This window comes from Mustela nivalis (assembly GCF_964662115.1).
Source record: "Mustela nivalis genome assembly, chromosome: 9".
NCBI classification, from domain to species: domain Eukaryota; kingdom Metazoa; phylum Chordata; class Mammalia; order Carnivora; family Mustelidae; genus Mustela; species Mustela nivalis.
The window spans coordinates 113,122,415-113,142,898 of record NC_139028.1 but is presented as its reverse complement, the minus strand read 5'-3'; the positions used below and the strand labels follow the sequence as shown (position 1 = coordinate 113,142,898).

Genomic DNA, 20,484 nt, shown 5'->3' with positions numbered 1-20,484 from the left:
CCTATAACTGAATCAGTTCCCATGTTCGTCACGACCACCCACAATGTTGATATGGTTAGTGACCTCGTTTTACAAATCAGAAGGATGACAACTAAACCCCAGAGTTTGGATGGTCCCTGGGAGGTTATGCAACTCAGCTAGTGAGGGGAGGGCCACATTTCAACCTGGCGGTCTGGCCTAAGCCACGGAGCCTGGCTGTCTGGTCTAGCGCTGTTTCCAGACAGAGCCTGACACAGAGAAGGTGTTCAGAACAAACGAGCGAATGAATGAATAACGAATCCCCCAGACCAGCTATGTTTTCAGCCCCCCACCCTCAGCAGGTGGGTACAAAGAAGCCTCAGGTGGGTTTCAGGCCCAATTCCTTCAGTGCCAGCCTTGGGTTCCACGCTCCACACTGGAGAGAACGTTTTCATTTTTCATTTTGAAAGAATTCTCGACTCACATAGATGTTGCCTAAAAAGTATGGAGGGATGCTTGGGTGGCTCACTCTTGATTTCGGCTCAGGTGGTAATCTCAGGGTCATAAGATCAAGCCCCACACAGGGCTCTGCACTGAACGTGATGCCTGCTTACGATTCTCTCTTCCTCGCTCTCTGCCCCTCCCCCACTCCCATGCCTCTTAAAAAAAAAGGAAAAGTATGGAAAAGTTTGTGGCCTCTTTACCCAGCTTCCCCCAATGCTAACATCTTACATAACCAGAAAACACTGAGAACCAGGAAATTGACATTGGTATAACAAAACTGTGCACCTCATCCAGATTTCATCAGTTTTGACAAGCACTCATTTATTTATTTGCATGGTGTCTGGTTCTATAAATGTTATCACACGCTTGGACTGGTGTATCTACAACCCCAAGTAGGATACAAATAATTCCATCACCCAGAGGAGCTACCTTACCAGTCCTTCAGAGGCACACCCTCCGCCCCACCCGCCTCCAGCAACCATTCCTGTGTCACCACCGTAAGAACATTACACAATTAGAATCATACTGGATGTGACCTTGGAGGCTGGCTTTTTCACTCTGCGTTTCATCTGCCCAGGTTGCTGCATGTATCAAAGGTTCGTTCCTTTTTATGACCATGTATTGTTTTTTAAAAGATTTTATGGGGGCACCTGTGTGGCTCAGTGGGTCAAAGCCTCTGCCTTCGGCTCAGGTCATGATCCCAGGGTCCTGGGATCGAGCCCCGTATCGGGCTCTCTGCTCGGCAGGGAGCCTGCTTCCTCCTCTCTCTGTGCCTGCTTCTCTGCCTACTTGTGACCACTGTATGTCAAATAAATAAATAAAATCTTTAAAAAAAAAGATTTTATGTATTTGTTTGTTTGTCAGAGAGAGAGAGAACACAAACAGGAAAGCTGTAGGCAGAGGTAGAAGAAGAAGCAGGCTCCCTGCCGACAAGGAGCCTGATTCAGGACTTGATCTTAGGACCCTGGAATCACTTCTTGAGCCGAAGGCAGGCGCTTAACTGACTGAGCCACTCAGGCATCCCATGACCATGTATTTTTATTACCAACTAGTATTCCACAGTTCTGAATGGGTTGTCTCCAGTATGGGCTATTACAGACAAAGCTGCTGTGAATGTTTGTATACGGTCTTTACATGGCCATACGTTTTTATTTCTCTAAGATAAACACCTAGGGGGAGTCATATTGTAAATGTATGTTTAACTTTATAAGGGACTGTGAAACTTTTTCAGAGACAATTTTCGTATTGTCAGTATTCTTTATTTTAGTCCTATGGTTTGTTTTTCTTTCTTTTCACTCCCTCCTAGGCATTTCTACCTGTAAAGGAATATGTAACTTCTCTTTTTTAATTATTATTTTTGTTTTATTTTATTATCTTTTATTATTCTGACATCCTCTACATATAAACTTTCAATAACTGGATTTCTAAGCAACAAATTCTAATTCAATAATTTTGGGGGCGCCGGGGTGGCTCAGTGGGTTAAGCCTCTGCCTTCAGCTCAGGTCATGATCTCAGGGTCCTGGGATCGAGCCCACATCGGGCTCTCTGCTCAGCGGGGAGCCTGCTTCCTCCTCTCTCTGCCTACTTGTAATCTCTCTTTCTCCGTCAAATAAATAAATAAAATCTTTAAAGAAAAAATCTTTAAAAAAATAATCTTTACTGGAATTCTTTGTATAATGTGTCACGCATTTCTGTGTCTAACCATACTTACTTATGTGGTTTCCTTAGTCGTGTGGGTTTCATTTGCACTTCCCTAACGGCTGATGATACTGAACATCTTGTGCTTATTTTCAATTGTGGAGTGTATCGTAGCCCTCTTCCCCACCAAGAGATGTTAGCCCTCCCTCCTCCATTTCCTGTGAATGTGATGTGCTTTGGAAACAGGGTCTCTGCAGATGTAATCAGGTAAAGATGAGATCAGACTTGATAAGGGTAAGTCCTAGTCTAGTATGACTGGTGTCCTTAGAAGGGAAGAGCCACGGGGAGACAGACACAGAGAGGAGAACACCAGGTGAAGACAGACGCATGGGGAGGAGGGGAAAGGGGGCCCAGGATGGCTCAGTTGGTGGAACATCTGACTCCTGGTTTTGGCTCAGGTCATGATCTCATCAAGGTCATGATCTCATCAAGGGCACAGAGATTGAGCCCTGCGAGGGCTCCAGGCTCAGTGGGGAGTCTGATGGAGATTCTCTCTCTCCCTCTGCCCCTTGTCCGGCGCTCACGCCCTCCCTCTCTCTCTCTCTCTGTCTCAGATAAGATCCCCAGACCGAAGACAGCCATGTACAGCATAGGCAGACTCCGGAACGTTGTGACTGCCATCCAGGGAACACCACAGTGTGCTTGCACCCACCAGAGAGACAGCATGGAGCCACTAACACCTTGATTTGGGGCTTCTGGCCTCCAACACGGAGATAGTAGCTTTTTCCCTGAAGCCCTCCCACTCATGGTGCTTTGCTATGTGGCAGCCCTGGGACATGCGTACATTTTGCAACATAGTAACAACAAAATTAGGGGTCGTTTCTCAGTACATTTTTCATTGCCCTGCGTCAACCACATAGAAAAGTACACAGACCAGAGAACGTGCATCTTCTCTGGTCAAGTGTTTCTTGGGATCTGTTGCCTGTTTGTTAATTGGATGTCTGTTTTCTTATCGTCAAGTTGGAGCATTCTTTACATATTCTCAGTGCAAGCTTTTGTCAGATAAGTGATTTGTAAATATTTTCTCCCGAACTAGAGCTTGTCATTTTGCCTCTTACTGTTGTCTTTCAGGGAGCACAGCTGTCATTTTTGATGATGTTCCGTGATCGACTGTTGTTAATAAACTGTGGGATTTCAAAGGTAGGGGTTCTCCCATTTGAGGGCCTCAAGGAGCCCAAGAGAGAGACAAAAATAAGAGAGGAGAGGGTGCCTGGGTGGCTCAGTGGGTTAAGTTGCTGCCTTCGGCTCAGGTTGTGATCCCAGGGTCCTGGGATCGAGTCCCACATCGGGCTCTCTGCTCAGCAGGGAGACTGCTTCCCTTCCTCTCTCTCTCTGCCTGCCTCTCTGCCTACTTGTGATCTCTCTCTCTGTCAAATAAATAAATAAATAAATAAATCTTTTTTAAAAACTCCCATAATTAAAAAAAAAAAATATATATATATATATATATATATATATATATATATATATAAGAGAGGAGAGAGGGAGCCAAGGGTAGATCACTCTAGAAGAAAAAACCAGAGTCTCGGGGCTGGGGATGCCCAGTCTGGGTGTGTAGGAGGCCCAGGGGGCGGGAGGGGGGGCAGGAGCTGGGGTGAGGGGACTGGAGGATGGAGGAGCTGGAGATGAGCCCTGAGTGGGCATGTTCGGGGGGGTCACCATGGAACACAATCGCGGAGGCAGAAGGCAGCCAAACTTCCAGGCCTGGTTCTGGATGCCCTTCTCGGCCCATGCTCCTGGATTTGCTACCTGAATTGTCTTGTCTTTTCCACTGGCTGTAGATCTTTCCAGAGGCCGCAGAGGCTCTTCCCAGCCCTGACACTCCCTCATGTCCACACTTATACCTCTCGCTGCCTCTCAGCCCTCTCTGCTGGTTTTCTCCAGGCACCTCACCATCTGCCCCCAGGAACCATTCCTTCCTCCTTTCCCCGACCACTTACCAGCAGTTGTTCAAAAGCAACATAGTAACAACAAAATTGGGGTCGTTCCTCAGTACATTTTTCATTGCCCTGCATCAACCACATAGAAAAGTACACAGACCAGAAATGAGTTCCATGATGAATTTTCAGAACCCACCTGTGTAGCCGGGGGCCCCACGTGCCCTGCCCAGTCTCTATCCACCGCCCCCATCCCCCATGCTCCCCAAAGGCCAGTCAGTGTTCTGGACTCTAATCTCATCAGTTAGTTTTGCCTGTTTTTAACTTTACGTAAATAGAAGTACACAGTAGGTTTGCTCTGGGGTGAGATTTCGTCATGCTGCTGCTTCCTTCCCCTTGCTGGTGAGAATTTGGATTTTTTTTTTTTTTTTTTTTTTTGACAGATAGAGATCACAAGCAGGCAGAGAGAGAGGAGGAAGCAGGCTCCACGCTGAGCACAGAGCCCGATGCAGGGCTCGATCCCAGAACGCTGGGATCGTGACTTGCACCAAAGGCAGAGGCTTTAACCCACTGAGCCACCCAGGCGCCACTTGGGTGAGAATTTGAAAGTATTTTTACTTTCTTTTGCATCCCTGACATCCAGTTCATCGCTACATCTTGTGGATTCTCGCTCAAAAATCGCTCCCTAGTTCATGCCCATCTCCCCCCAGCTGCCTCCCCGGCCATCAACTCCTGCCTGATGACCCCCGTGGTCTGCTGAGTATTCTCTGCCTTCTTGTGCTCTTGGCCCTCCCTAGAGCTGCAGTGATCTTTGAAAAATAGTCCTTTCAGGGGTGCCTGGGTAGCTCAGTCGGTTAAGCGTCTGTCTTAGCTCTGGTCAACTTTCTCAGGGTCCTGGGATCGAGCCCCGCATCATGCTCCCTGCTCAGCGGGGAGTTGGTAAAAACTTAAAAATAAAAATAAAAATAAAATTAAAATAGTCGGGGCGCCTGAGTGGCTCAGTGGGTTAAAGCCTCTGCCTTCAGCTCAGGTCATGATCCCAGGGTCCTGGGATCGAGCCCCGCATCAGGCTCTCTGCTTAGCGGGGGAGCCTGCTTCCTCCTCTCTCTCTCTGTCTGCCTCTCTGCCTATTTGTGATCTCTGTCTGTCAAATAAATAAATAAAATCTTCAAAAAATAAATAAATAAAAATAAAAATAGTCCTTTTAATAAAATACAACCTCCTTAACCATGGTAACTTAGATATGATCACATCTTGTTTCCCTGTCACCTCCCAGTACATCAATGCCTTTAGATCAGGGACCTGGTCAGCTTTGTCTGTCCCCAAGTTTCCAGCCCTGACTCAGAGCCTACTGTGTAGCCCTCTGCTCACATTCCCCGGGATGAACTGATGGCTTACCAGGTCCTGCACCCTCTGGTCTTGCTCCTGACCGTGGCCCTGGCACCGCCCCTCCCCCACCTTCCATTCAGACCAGCTTCTTTAGTTCTTCTCTGAACTCTGTCCCCCACTCCTTGCTCCAGGGCCTTTATGCATGCCAGTTCCTCCAAATAAGACAGGTGTCCCTTCTCTGGGACAATTCTACTCCCTTACCCCCTTTTATACTTACCGGGTGGCTTGCTTCAGTTGCTGGAATTTGAGTAGAAACAGTTTATGCCGTATCTGAGCAGAAGCTGTCAGAGTCCCAAGATGGTTCTACCCTTCCTCTTTTCCAGCTGCACTGGACAGCCTCTCTAGCCTGGAGTCCGGAATAAAGAAGCCATGGAACGGATCCCGAGCCAAGCTGTAAAGGGCTTGGATTGTGAACAAGAGATAAATGTTTGTTTTTGAAAGCCACTGAGATTTGGGAATTACTTATTGTTGTATCAGATCTCTATTTGCTGCTGTGACAAACTGCCAGCAATAGAACAAATTTACTATCTTTTATATGAATCTATTCTGTTGCAGGTTCTGGAGGTTCCATGTGGACCTGGCCTGCATTCCTTGGTTCATGGCCTCACCCTCTGTCTTCACAGAGAGCAGCCCCATGTCTTCAAATCTCGAACTCGGACCCCACTTCCACTTTTAAGGACCCTGATGATGACATTGAGCTCACCTAGATAATCCACGATAATCTCTCCATCTCCAGATCCCAGACTTAATTGCCTCTCCAGAGTACCTTTCGCTCTGAGGTCAGATTCCCAGTTTCCAGGAATTGGGAGGCAGACATCTTTGAGAGGCCACTATTCTACCCACTATATATATTACAGCATAATTTATGCAGTGCTACCAAATTTTCTATTTATAAAATCATATATTAGCACTGTGTGCTATCTATAAAAATACACATGAAACACAAGGATATGGGGGTACCTGGGTGGCTCAGTCGGTTGGGCGGCTGACTCTTGATTTCAGCTCAGGCTGTGATCTCAGGGTCATGAGATCGAGCCCCGTGTCAGGCTCCTTGCCAGGCATGGAGCCTGCTTGGGATTCTCTCTCTCTCCATCTGCCCTGCCCCACATTGCTCATGCTCTTTCAAAAGGAAAAAAAAAAAAAAGGATATAAAGAATTTGGAAGTAAAAGGATAGAGAAAAAAATTAGGCAAATACTAAAAGAAAGTTGAAATAGCTACATTAGTATAGCTGTTAACAAATTCCAGGTTAAAAGCATTACCAGGCAGAAAGAGGGTGCTTCCGTAATGATTTCTAAAATATATAGCAATTTAGAATTTATTTATTCTTAAAAATAAAGTCCATGGGGCACCTGGGTGGCTCGGTCAGTTAAGTGTCTACCTTCAGCTCAGGTCATGATCTTGGAGTGCCAGGATCAAGTCCGGCAATGGGCTCCCCAGTCAGTAAGGAGTCTGCTCCTCCCTCTGCTCCTCCTGCTGCTTGTCCTCTCTCTCTCTCTCTCTAATCAATAAATAAAATCTTTAAAAAAAAGTAAAGTCCATAAGCAATAAAAATATGTAACTATATTGGGGTGCCTGGGTGGCTCAGTGGGTTAAGCCTCTGCCTTCAGCTCAGGTCATGATCCCAGGGTCCTGGGATTGACCTCTGCAGAGAGCCTGCTTCCCCCCACCATCTGCCTGCCTCTCTGCCTACTTGTGATCTCTCTCTCTGTTAAATAAATAAATAAAATCTTTTTTTAAAAGATATGTATATATATGTATATAGAGAGAGCCACAAAGAAAAATAAATAGCAATAAAGCAATAAAAAGAGGTAAACTTAGGGCGCCTGGGTAGCTCAGTGGGTTAAGCCTCTGCCTTCAGCTCAGGTCACGATCTCAGGGTCCTGGGATCGAGATGCGCATTGGGTGGGCTTTCTGCTCAGCAGGAAGCCTGCTCCCTCTCTCTCTGTCTGCCTCTCTGCCTACTTGTGATTTCCTTCTCTCTGTCAAATAAATAAAATCTTTTTAAAAAATAGGTAAACTTGTATATAGATACATAATATATATATAAAATAAATGGATAAAACCACAAGGAAAAACAGACAAATCATAATTGCAGATTTGATGGCACATAAAAAAAAGAAAAAAAAAAGATTTGACAGCCCGTGCAGGCAAAAAAATTACCAAAGGCATAAAAGATAGGAAGAAATAATGAATTTGACCTAGTGGACAATATAGAACATTGCACTAAATGCAGAAAAACATACCCAGAACACTTTCCAATTTATTTAATCCAATAAATTGATTAAATTCTCGAGCACAACGCAACTCAACCAATTTCAAGCAAGAGGCATCCTTGAGCAGTTGAGTAGCAAAGGGAGTTAAAAAAAGGGGGGGCGGGCGCCTGGGTGGCTCAGTGGGTTAAAGCCTCTGCCTTCAGCTCGGGTCATGATCCCAGAATCCTTGGATCGAGTCCCGCATCGGGCTCTAGGCTCAGCAGGGAGCCTGCTTCCTCCTCTCTCTCTGCCTGACTCTGGCTACTTGTGATCTCTGTCAAATAAATAAATAAAATCTTTAAAAAAAAAAAAAAGGCGGGGGGGGGGGGATTTAGGGTCTTACAAGACAAAAGAGAATATTGGAGGCCACAAATCCCTCTCCCCACCCAACAAATAAATGAAAATCCACTAGACCATAGACTTTGCTCTATTGAGATGAGTATGCTATTGAACTAGGAATCTTGTAAAACCTCCAATACCACAAAAATGAAAAAGAAGATTATTAACAGATCTGTATGGAGCTATTATTTAAAAAACAAAAACAAAAACGGGGGGGGGGGTGCCTGGGTGGCTCAGTGAGTTAAGCCTCTGCCTTCAGCTCAGGTCATGATCTCAAGATCCTGGCCCCGCATCGGGCTCTTTGCTCAGCGGGGAGCCCACCTACCTCTCTCTCTCTGCCTGCCTCTCTGCCTACTTGTGATCTGTCTATCAAATAAATAAATAAAATCTTTAAAAAAAAAATGAAGAAAGAAAGAAATGTAGAGGCGCCCGTCTGACTCAGTCAGTAGAGCATGCAACACTGATCTCAGGGTTATGCATTCAAGCCCCATGTTGGGAATGGAACCTACTAATACATAATACAAACACACACAAAAAAAATCAGAAAATAAAATACACATCAACTGACAAGCTCTCCCCTCACCGAAAAAAACAACCACAAGTCCAACGAAAAGTACCCCCCACCAAAAAAAGAACATATCACATTTCAGGTCACAAAGAAATCATCGGTAAGTTCAATAACATAGAAATATTATAAACAATATTGTCTGAGCACATAATAAAATAAGAAATGATTAATAAAGGCAAAACCAAAAGCAAACTGCAATACCAATTTCTAAAAAATAATGAGAATGAGAATCCTTCTTTTTGGATTCTGTGAAATCTGTTGAAAGCAACAATCAGAGGGAAGTTTGCTGCACTAAACACTTTCACCATGAAAATGAAAGAATGAAAAGAAATGAATTTAAATTCCCAGCTCGAAGTTAGAGAAAGAGCCACAAAGTAAACCCAAAGAAAGTACAAATGGGGAAACAAAAATAAAAACAAAAACAAAGATGAATGGATTGAAGAATAAAAATTGGACTTGGATTTTCAGAAAAATTAGAAAATAGAAAAAAGTACCAGCTCACTTGTTTAAGAAAAGGGCAGTAGGGGCACCTGGGTGGCTCAGTGGGTTAAAGCCTCTGCCTTTGGCTCAGGTCATGATCCCAGGGTCCTGGGACCGAGCCCCACATCAGGCTCTCTGCTCAGCGGGGAGCCTGCTTCCTCCTCTCTCTCTGCCTGCCTCTCTGCCTACTTGTGATCTCTCTCTCTCTGTCAAATAAATAAATAAAATCTTTAAAATAAAGAAAAGAAAAGGGCAGTAGAGCACATGTATAATAAGTAAGAAATGACCAGGGGAAAAACTGTGGACAAAGAAATATGTTTCCATCTTAAGGTTCATTTCCAAATCTCAGAGTGAGGAGTGCAGTAAACTCTCTCCCCAACGAAACAACCATTTAACTGGGAAAAAATAATTTTGACAACTCAGCTATTCAGTGTCTGGAAGTTATCCTACAGGCATATCCAACAAAAGTAGAAGAATTCATTAAGGAAAATCTCAGTAAGAACAGTGAGAGCTTGTGGCATTTGGGCCACCACACACTCCTTTCTCTTCCCCTCCCCGCCCTTCTGTCTTCCAAAAGCTGTCTTCTGGGGCTGTGCAGCCGAGAAAACAGGGGGCCCCCCTCTCCCATTCCAATCCCTATTTCCAAGTATAGAGTGAGTATTTTCACTCCAGGAGGGGCAAACGCTCAATGGTGTCACCCCCTTGTCACGGAAACTCTCTCTAGTCCAGGAAGGTGCAACAAAAAAGAACAAAGCATCTTCTCCCCCGACACAACCCACACTTGCAGGGAGGAAGCTCTACTCCAGGCATGACAGGCCTAAAATACTGGATCCGGAGGCTTCACACCCCAGCCATCTCCTAGGACAGGTGTTGCGTGCCAGAAGGAAAAGTCCAGAAGACCTCAGGCTACTGTCCCCCTCCCCCACCAGCTTACAGAGCAGAGACTTTACTCATGATAATGGCTGCTCTCCCCACCCCTAAATCCCACAGGGTAAGACAGGGGTTCCTGTCCATAAGGAGGAAGAGCTCCATGGTTCTACCGGAAGGAACTGATTTTATCTGGCACAATGGCAGCCTGCGGCTTGTCTTCTCATTCCCAGTTCCTAGGTAATAAAAACTTGAGTTTTCCATCTTGGGCCTTTCTGGCTTCTTCTCTCTTGGACCAGTTAATCCTGAGGGAAACAGTGTTTCCATCTTTGGCCTTTCTCACTTCCTCTCTCTTGGATCAGTTATTCTGAGGGAAGCCGTGCTGTAAGCAGTCCCACCGGGAGGCCCATGTGGCGAGGAACCTTGTTCTCCAGCTGGGGAGGAGCTGAGGCCTGCCCACAGCCGCGTGAGGGAGCTTAGAAGGGAACTTTCTTAAGCTTCGGCCTCCGCGGAGCCTCGAGTTGACCGCAGCCTTGCTTAACTCATTAAGTTAACTCATTAAGATGAACTCATGAGAGAGACCACGAGCCAGAGCCCTCAATGAGGCCGCACCCAGATTCCAGGCGCCCACAGAAGTTGCTAGAACACAGGAGATAGATAGCTTCATGACAATAGATTGCTAAACAGAGGACCAGTCCTAGCAGTCATTAAAACAAGTATAAAGCCTCTGCAATTAACACAATGTGGTAGGGGTACAGGAAAAGACAAACCAGCAGAATAGAAGAGAAAATCTAACCACAGTACAGTGGAAATCTGGAGCGGAACAGGAGGCACAGGCGGGATCTCAAGTCCACCGGAGAAAAGGTGACCTTTATAATAAATGGTGTGGGACCACCACTAGCTCTCTGGACAAAGAAGAAAAAAAAAGACCCAATCCTTACACTCTAGGTGAGAATACACTTCGGGTGTATCAGGAATCGAAATGTCAAATATAAAACCATAGAAGTACTAGAAGAAAATATGAGTGATTTCCTTATTCCCCTCTGAGTAGAGACGGCTTTTCTAACTCTGATTCAAAATCCAGAGATAGTAAAGGAGAAGATTAATAAATTCTACCACTTCATGTGAAGAAAAGAGCTTTGCCCGGTGAAAACATGAAGAAGCTGTGACGGCCGTCTTGGGATCCTGAGAGGACAGGTCAGGAGACAAAAATCAACACGCTGAGAATGTCAGGGGAGAAAGATAAGAAAATCCTGGATCTCTGATGACATCATTGAGCCATTTAATTACCAGAGGCATTTACCACCTACTCGGGCTTCTCATCGTATGAAATAATAAACGTCCTTTATTTTAAAGCCTTCAGAAGAGGAGACTTTTGCTTGGGTTCAAATGATCTCATGCTAATCCTTGATCCACATAAAACATCCCAGCAAAAGGAACATTGTATACAAACTAGAAAACAAAAGCTTCTGAACAAAGGAAGACACTGGACAAATTAAGGGAAGAGAAAAATTTTCAACCCATGTCCTTAGTATAGAAAGAACTATTACAAATTGTGAGGCAAAAGACTAAAACCCAGATTTTTAAAAATGGGGAAGAGATCGCAACAGAAAATTCACTGAATAAAAGAAATAAAAATCATTTTTAAACATATGAAAAAATCTCCAAACTCAAATAAATCAAATTAAATCAACACCAAAACACCTACCAGATTGGTAAAAAGTAAACAATATGACAACATATTTTGTTGGTGAGGCTGTGGTGAAACAGACCTTCCCATGTTGCCAGTGGAAACGGGAACTGTGTGACCCTTCTGTAGGGAAATTTGGCACATCTAACAAAGCTACGTGTGTACTTACTTTGTGGCCCAGTAATGTCACTTCCAGGAATTTCCCCTGATGTACACCTCCAACAAAATGAAAATATATATGCATGAGGTTATTTATTGAAGCATTGTTTGTCATTGCAAATAATTGAAACACACTTTACATACTATGTCGTACATGGGAGATAAGTGAGGGGATTTGGTACATACAGACAATGGAATACTATGCAGCTATAAAAGGGGAAAATGGGGGACACCTGAATAGTCAGTTGGTTGAGTGACCAACTTGATTTTTCAGCTCGTCATGATCTCAGGCTCATGAGATCGAGCCCTGCATCAGACTCTGAGCTCAGTGGGGAGTCTGTTTGAAATTCTCTCTCTCTCTCTCCCCCGCTGCCCCTCCCTGCTCTCTCAAACAAATAAATAAATAAAATTTAAAAACAAAAAGAATGAAGAAAATCTCTATGAACCACAAGGGAGTAATTTCCAGCATATAGGATGTTATCCTTTATGCAAGAAGGAGGGGCTATAAGGAAATATACCTGTATCTATCCATTTGTGCAAAAAATGGGATATTTGTGCAAAAGAGAAAAAAAACAAGACAGATAAAACCAGAACTGATGACATTTATTACCTTTATGGAGTAGGTGGGAACAGGTTAGAAAGAAGCCAGGAATGGAAATAGCATAGAAGGGATTAGGGAGGAATGACCCTTCCCTGAGTGTGTTTTTGTATAGCGCTGACACTTAGACCCATGTTAATGTCTCCCTACCCCCAAAACAATAAATAAATAAAACCAACTGGACTATGGGAGGGTGCCCAAAAAGGAAAATAAATAGAAAGGCATGAACTTCACTGCATGAAAAATAAGTAACATGGGGCACCTGGGTGGCTCAGTGGGTCAAGCCTCTGGTTATGATCCAAGGGTCCTGGGATCGAGCCCCGCATTAGACTCTCTGCTAGCAGGAAGCCTGCTTCCCCACCCCCACCCCCGCCTGCCTCTCTGCCTACTTGTGATCTCTGTCACACAAATAAATAAATAAATAGTCAAATAAATAAATAAATAAATCTTAAAAAAATAAGTAGCATAACCACACTGAAAGGAGTGGGGAAGACAAAAAATTCCCCTAAGTCACTTTAGATACCAGTATTTTGACCACATACTGTAAGGCAAAAGACAGAGGTACTGAACAACACAGGTATTATACTCGAATTACAGTATTTGTTTTTTAGACTGGTATGGGTTAGAATTCTGAAACTATCTAATGTATATACTTGTATTAAGCATTAAGTAACATCCTGTGGGTTTCTCACTGTTAGAATAAGGGAAAGGGTGTCTTGGATTGGAATCAAAAGCATTAGTATAAAGTCGTGATCTGCATATATGTTAAACACATATATAACATGACACATGTAACACATGCATGTGATATATGTAAACACACACGCACACAGAGGAATAGATCTAGAAACAAAGAGATGTATGCAGGCATAATTATATCCCTACTCTACACACTGACGAGGCCTAGAGAAAATGGCCTCCAGCGGCCGTGAGCACGGCCAATATCCAGATCATAGTTCTTCAGTTCCATTCTCCAATAAACGTATTCCGGGCTCTTTGGAGAAATGGTTCGTTTCCAGGCTAGGGCAGTCCTGGTTGACATCATGAATAAACATCATTGGAGACCCTGACCAAGAATGACCCACCTAAGCAGCTCCGAAATTCCTGACCCACAGAAACTATGAGACAATAAATATTTGTTGTTTTAAGCTACAAAGTTTTAGTATAACTGTTACATAACAATGAATAATGTGCCAATGATATGCAATTTGGAATCCTGGATTGGATTGTGGACCCAGAAAAAGACATTAATGGGACCATTGGCACAATTAAAACAAGATTTACAGATTAGCTAATAGTATTGTGGTGCTGTTCATTTCCGGTTTCAAGAACAGTCCTGTGGTTGTGTAAGATGTCAGCATTAAGAGTGGTTTGGTGACGGGTATACAGGAACTCTTTGCACTGTTTTTGCATTTTTTTGTAAGGCTGAAATTATTTCAAAATAAAGAGTTTTTTTTAAAAAGAACCAAAATATGCCTAATGAAAGTTGAAGGAGTATAATAATAAAGAGCAGAAATTAATAAAAGAGGAAAAATTTTAAAGTCAAAATTGGGTTCTTTGATAATACCCATAAGATCAACAAACCTCTGGCAAGATTGATTCAGAGAAATTTTTAAAAGAGAAGGCACAGGGGGGCGGGTGGCTCAGTCATTAAGCATCTGCCTTTGGCTCAGGTCATGATCCCAGTGTCCTCAGATCAGGCCCTGCATAGGGCTCCCTGCTCAGCAAGAAGTCTGCTTCTCCCTCTCCCACTCCCCTGCTTGTGTTCCCTCTCTCGCTGTGTCTCTCTCTGTCAAATAAATAAGTAAAACTTAAAAAAACAAAGAGAGAGAGAGAGAAGGCACATATTAACAATAATAGGAATGAAAAGGGAGCTAATAACTACGGGTATTAGAAAATAAATATATGAGGATATTATAAACACCATTATGACAACTTTTATATTTATATTTTATATATGAAACATATACTGGAGTGCCTGGGTGGCTCAGTCGGTTAAGCCTCTGATTTGGTTTCAGCTCAGGTCATGATCTCACTGTTGTGAGATTAAGCCCCACATCGGGCTCTGAACTCAGCTTAGAGTCGGCTTGAGATCCTCTCCCTCTGACTCTCCCTCCACTTGCATTCTCTCTCTTTCTCTCTCAAATAAATAAATAACTGAATAAATAAAATCTTAAAAAGAAATATATTTATTTTATATACTTAGATTTGTTTACATGAAAGTAGATAAGTCCCTACAGAAAAATATAATTCACCAAAACTAAAACAGATGGAAATAGAAATCCTGCTTAGTCCTATAACAGTAAACAAATTGAATCATTAGACAAAATCTTATAAAGAAAACTCCAGGCCTATATGGTTCCACCAGTAACTACAATTCAAAAAATAAATAATTACAATTATTTATTAACTACAATTCAAAAAATAAATAATTGCATCTCACACAAATCTTTCCAGGATATAGGGAAAAAAAAGAGGGCCCTTCCTCCACACATCATCAGGGTACCATACTTGATACCAAAAAGTCAATAAAGACTACGTAAGAAATTCTGCAGTTTCAGAACATAGACATAAAAACCTCAAGCAAATCAATAGTAAACTGAATCTAATAATATATAGAAAAGATAACATATTGTGCACAAATTAGATTTATTCTAAAAAGGCCAGGTTAGGGGCACCTGGGTGGCTCAATGGTTTAAGCATCTAACTCTTGATCTCAGCTCAGGTCTTGATCTCAGGGTCTTGAGTTCAGGCCCCGAAATTGGGCTCCAAGCTGGGCATGGAGCCTTCTTAAAATCAATCGATCAATCAATCAAGAGGCCAGGTTAGAGATGAGAAATTTAATGAATGCAATTTAGCCATTTAACTTAGGAAAAATTGCAGCCCTTTAATGAAGGCACAGAGTGCATCTTCCCATGCCCAGTGAAACCCACCCCACAGGGCACATTGCAGCAGTAGCGGACATATGGCCAAGAGTAATGGAAGAGGCAGGGTCTGGGCAGAAAGTCTGAGCCAGTTGTTGAAACAGGATCTAAATCCTGGGAGCTTTATTGGGCATGCAGTCAGCTTCATACTGAAAAAGCAAATCCATGGGGTGCCTGGGTGGCTCAGTGGGTTAAAGCCTCTGCCTTCAGCTCAGGTCATGATCCCAGGGTCTTAGGATCAAGCCCCATGTTGGACTCTCTGCTCCTCGGGGAGCCTGCTTCTTCTCTCTCTGCCTGCCTCTCTGCCTACTTGTGATCTCTGTCTGTCAAATAAATAAATAAAATCTTTAAAAAAGAAAATCCTTTCAATTCTTAACTGGAATATTTTGGCAAGCATCTTTAAAATAAAACAGCCACTCAAGTTTATGAGAAACATGATAGTGAGGTAATGACTTAAAAATAATATAAATTAGGGTTGTGGGGGTTGGGGAGATGTGTTGGGAAGAGGAAATGGGTAAACAGCGATGTCACTGTTCTGTTTTTCGAGCCGGGTGTTTGTTATTTCACTCCATTGCTTATGTATATCTGACATCAATTATTTCGTACATACCAAATATTTCATAATTTTAAAAAGTGAACTCGGGCTTCTTCTCAACCTGCAGTCTCTGGGATTCCCCATCTTAGAGAATAATTCTATCTTCCACCCAGAAGCCTGGGGCTGCTTGGCTCTTCCCTTTTTCTCTCTCCCCCAGTTACTCAGATACCACCTCCTGGCCCTCTCTTGCCTTCGGGGTGTCTGTCCACCCTCCCTAGACCAGACCAGGCTGTTTTTATCTCCTTCTGAATGCTGCATCAGCTTCCTGACCACTCTTCCTGCTCCAGCGGCCACCCCCTTCCCTCTGCCAGTCCCTCCCTCTGCTGCGGCCATGATGACATTTCCCAGAGCAGACCTGCTCCTCCTCCTCCAGCTTAAACCCTGCAGCATCTCCCCACTGACCCTCTTCTGGCTGTTTATTTTATTTTTTTTTTAAAGATTTTATTTATTTATTTGAAAGACAGAGATCACAGGTAGGCAGAGAGGCAGGCAGAGAGAGAGGAAGAAGCAGGCTCTCTGCCGAGCAGAGAGCCCGATGCGGGGCTCGATCCCAAGACCCCGGGATCATGACCTGAGCTGAAGGCAGAGGCTTTAACCCACTGAGCCACCCAGGCGCCCCTCTTCTGGCTGTTTACAAGGCCAAGCGCGCTCAGTCCCCACTCCCCTCTTCAGACTCATTTTCAGCCGTTCTGTGCCTCACTCCGCAAGCTCATCACTCAGGGATTTTCCTTGTTTCCTATAATTCAACCACACTTTTGGACCAGAGGGTCTTCCTACTGATCCCTGTTCCTCTTCCCCTTCCCCCTACCACATGCTCTAATTCTCTTCCGGTTCTATCCTAAATGTCATTTCCTCATCCCATTTTTCATTATTTTTTATTACTCATTACCAGCTGTGGTCTTTGAAAACTGTCCTAACCATCTCCCTCGCTTCCTATATCCCAGACTTCCAGCCCAGTGCAGATCTCCAGGGAGCTCCAAGGCTGCCCAGGGGATGGCAGAGCCACAAGATGGAAGGAGCCTGGGCTCTTGAGTAACCGGGTGGAAGCCTGCCCTCCAATTGTTCCTCTCTCTATTGAAGATACAGATGTATTTGTTATCTGCTGTTGTATAAAAGTTATCCCAGAACTTTCAAAAAAGAATCTACTACCTTGCTGTTCCGTGCATTAGGCAGTTCAGGAGAAACAGAGCTAGGAAGTTCGACTCACTGTGTCTCGTGAGGTTTGCAGTCAAGATGTCAGCCAGAACTACCATCATTGGAAGGTTTGGTAGAGGCCGGAGGTTTGCAGGGGGTCCCCCTCTTTGTGGGCTCATTCACATGGCTGGGGGCTGCAGGGCCTCCATTGCACACCACATGGTCCTGTCCAGAGGGCTGCTTGCTTGTCTTCCTGCCATGGCATCTGGCTTCCCCCAGAGTGAGTTGACCCAAGACAGAGAACACACTGGAAGCCAAGTCTCACAAGTCAAGCCATCACTTTTGTTTGAATCTACTCATTAAAAGCGAATTGCTGAGCCCAGTTCGCACTCAAAAAGAGGGGAATTGGGGCCACCTCTTGAAAAGAGGGGTATCAAGAATGCATGGATGTATCCTAGAAAGGCCACACCCTGGCTGAACCCATTCGTCCATCTACGTGGTTCCTGCACCTGAGGAGAAGCAAGTCAGATAACCCGAGGGCTGTCTCTGGTCTCACTGTGACCTTGGGATGCAGGAGTCCCTGGGCACACACCTCCTGGAGTTCTTCTTGTTTCTCTATTCAGATCCTGGTCCTTCCCTCTGAGAGAACTGGTCGCCAACTTCTCCTCCCTGCTCCCACCTCCACACACATTCCCTTGTCCTGTTCCCATATCTCCCTGAACCCATATCCGTGCACACTTCCCACAGGGACAGAAAGACGAACTCTCCTCCCTTCAGCCATGCGGGGTCCCCCTCATCTGTTCCACCTCCCCTCCGCTCTTGATTTTCCAAAGTCAACACTTCCCTGTGTGTTTCCTTGTTTATTAGTTGTCCGTGGTCTGGAAGCTCCAGGAGGAGAGGTTTTGTTCATGAATGCGTTCTCTACACTGAGCACAGGGCTGGCTCATAGTGAGCACTTGGTGAATACTTGCTGGGTAACTGGTTGATGAGCATTAAGGAGGCACATGATCTGATGAGTCCTGGGTGTCATACGCAACTGATGAATTATTGAACACTACATCTGAAACTAACAAGGTACTCTATGTTGGCTAACTGAATTTCAGTTTAAAAAAATACTTGCTGGATAAAGAAATGACTGAATCGGGGGAGCAGGGGGACTCCATTCTCATGGTAAAGAGGTAGGAGGAAAATTATGGGTCCCAAATTTCCTGCACTGTGCAAGAAGGTTCATGAGGGCAGAAAGTGTGCTTTTGCTCCCTACTGAGTCCCCAGCACACAGCCCTGTGCCTGGCACGTAACGGGCCCTACAAATGTGTGCTGATTGCCCAAGCTAGCAATTTATTGCCCCTAATACCTTTCTTTGTCTATAAAACACTTTCATAACAGTTGCTATCCCTGGACCTGTCCTTAGCCCAGTCCTATACTATGTCCCTTTCATAGATGCCCTCAGGGTCTCAGTTCAGAGTTATGACATGGCCTCACACCTGGCCACCTGCCCCCTGCAATGGGCAGAGACTTGAGCTCCCTGGCCCTGCTCTGCCCTCCAAGGACACTCAGGTTGTGTAGCCCAGCTCCCTGGTTTTGTCCAAAGACTGTGGGTAATGAGTGAACCCCAGACACTGCTTGAAAGGGTGGGTGGAACTCACCACAGTTCATGGGGAGAGTTGGGTGCAGACAGTGGGGGCTCTTGGATCAGAAAAAGTGCTGGGGAGTGTTGGGAAACCAGACAATGTCCCAATGGTATCCTTAGTGTCCTAGCTCGGCCACTCTCCAGCAGGGTGGCTCTGACTAAGTTCTCTAGCCACTCTGAGCTTCAGCTTTCTCATCAATAAAATGGTAACTTGGGGCACCTGGCTGGCTCAGTCACTACAGCATGCAACTCTTGAACTCGGGATCATGAGTTCAAGCCCCACTTTGGGCTAAGAGTTTACTTCAGAAAAAAAATGGCAATTTGTCACGGGGATTGAGAAAATGGATATGTTGCAAAGTAAAGAGATGGTGAGGCCAACCTGGGTTTAAATCCTGACTTTGTCTTTCCCTATTAGCTGCACAAACCTCAGGCAAGTTACCTAATCTTTCTGTACCTCAGTTTCCCCATCCATGACAGAGGCAGGATAATAGTGCCTGGCTCATAGGATTGCAATGAGCCAAGCATACAGTCAGAGCTCAGCATACGTGGGCTGTGTGATAATCCTTACAATTTACAACACACACACACACACACACAACACTCTGCCCTGACAGAGGTCCCAGACACAGGAGGAATGACAATATAGGGTCAGATGAGATTGCCCTCCCATTGGCTCAGGGCCATGGGCACCAAGAAAAGGGAGAGAGTCACTTGGGTTTACAGCAGATGCTTGAAAGTATCTTTGGAGGTGCACTAAGCATTTTCTGCGCAAACAGGAGGAGGAAAGCATCTCACACAAAGGGGAAACGAAAGAGAAGAAGGCTACACTGAAGAGACAAAGCAGAGCATGAGGAATGAGGACAAGTTAAGTCTGGCCACGACACAAAGTGCGTGAGCGACAGTGGGGGCGGCAGGCTGAGGCAGATCACCCGGGAATCCGAATGCCCAGGGTGGAAGGCCTTTGGCAGAGCAGGGAGCGGACGGGGGTGTAGCCATCTGGCTCCCGTGGCATCCGTCCCAGCCTCCTCCCAGCTGCCTTCTTGGACTTGCAGAGGTTGGAATGAAGGAAAAAAAAAAAAAAAAAGTTCCAGCTGTTTAGCTGCAAGCTGGAATCACGTGAGACTTAACTCTGGAACTTAACTCTGGAACGGAGTGAAACGGAGCCCCACCCCCACCCCCCCTGCCAGCCCCAGGCATTCCTTCTCCTGGTGTGGCTCCAGCACAGACGTGTGACTCTGGAACCCCTGCACTGTGGAGGCTTCCAAGTCCCTGGATGGCAGGGACACCTCACAGGGACAGCGGTGTAGGCACTGACTGGAGCCCTGCCCAGGAAATGAGGTAGGAGAATCCGAACAATAACAACAAAAACAAAACAAAACAAAAGAAACAAACAAACAAACAAACAAAAAAACAAAAAAACCCAAAAGAGAAAAAAAACACACAAACATAAAAACAATTTCAATAGAAACTGTCCCCTCAATCCTCCATGAAACTGCAGCCCCATGTCCCGGGCGGTCGGCTCCAAGTCAGTGAGTGTGCCCACCCGTCTGTGTATCCATCCAAACCAATGTCTAGTCACTCCTTCAATAGCTACTGAACTCGTGTTGTGTCCCAGGCCCTGGACCTGGGGCTGGGAACGGCGAGACAAACCAGATATCATGCCCACTTTGGTTTTGGTTATCTGTTGCTGTGGAACAGACCCCCCTCAAACTGGAAGGTTTGTAACAATAATCATCATGTGTTTCCTTACAATTTTGCCATTTGGGCAAGGGTGGAAAGCTCTTTCCTCTGGCACGTGGCATCATCTCGGGCGGCCCGATA

At 44.9% G+C, this 20,484-nt stretch overlaps 1 long non-coding RNA gene across 2 annotated transcripts; it reads left to right on the top strand.

The window, feature by feature from the left end:
- Positions 1-973: 973 nt before the first annotated feature.
- On the top strand, positions 974-5,870 carry LOC309873229. Of its 2 annotated transcripts, none has more exons than XR_014316243.1 (5): positions 974-1,058; positions 2,715-2,876; positions 3,232-3,300; positions 4,481-4,631; positions 5,750-5,870. It is a non-coding gene; the product is annotated as an uncharacterized lncRNA (long non-coding RNA). The 2 variants fall into 2 exon arrangements; XR_014316244.1 differs by having other exon boundaries at positions 2,715-2,908.
- Positions 5,871-20,484: the final 14,614 nt, after the last annotated feature.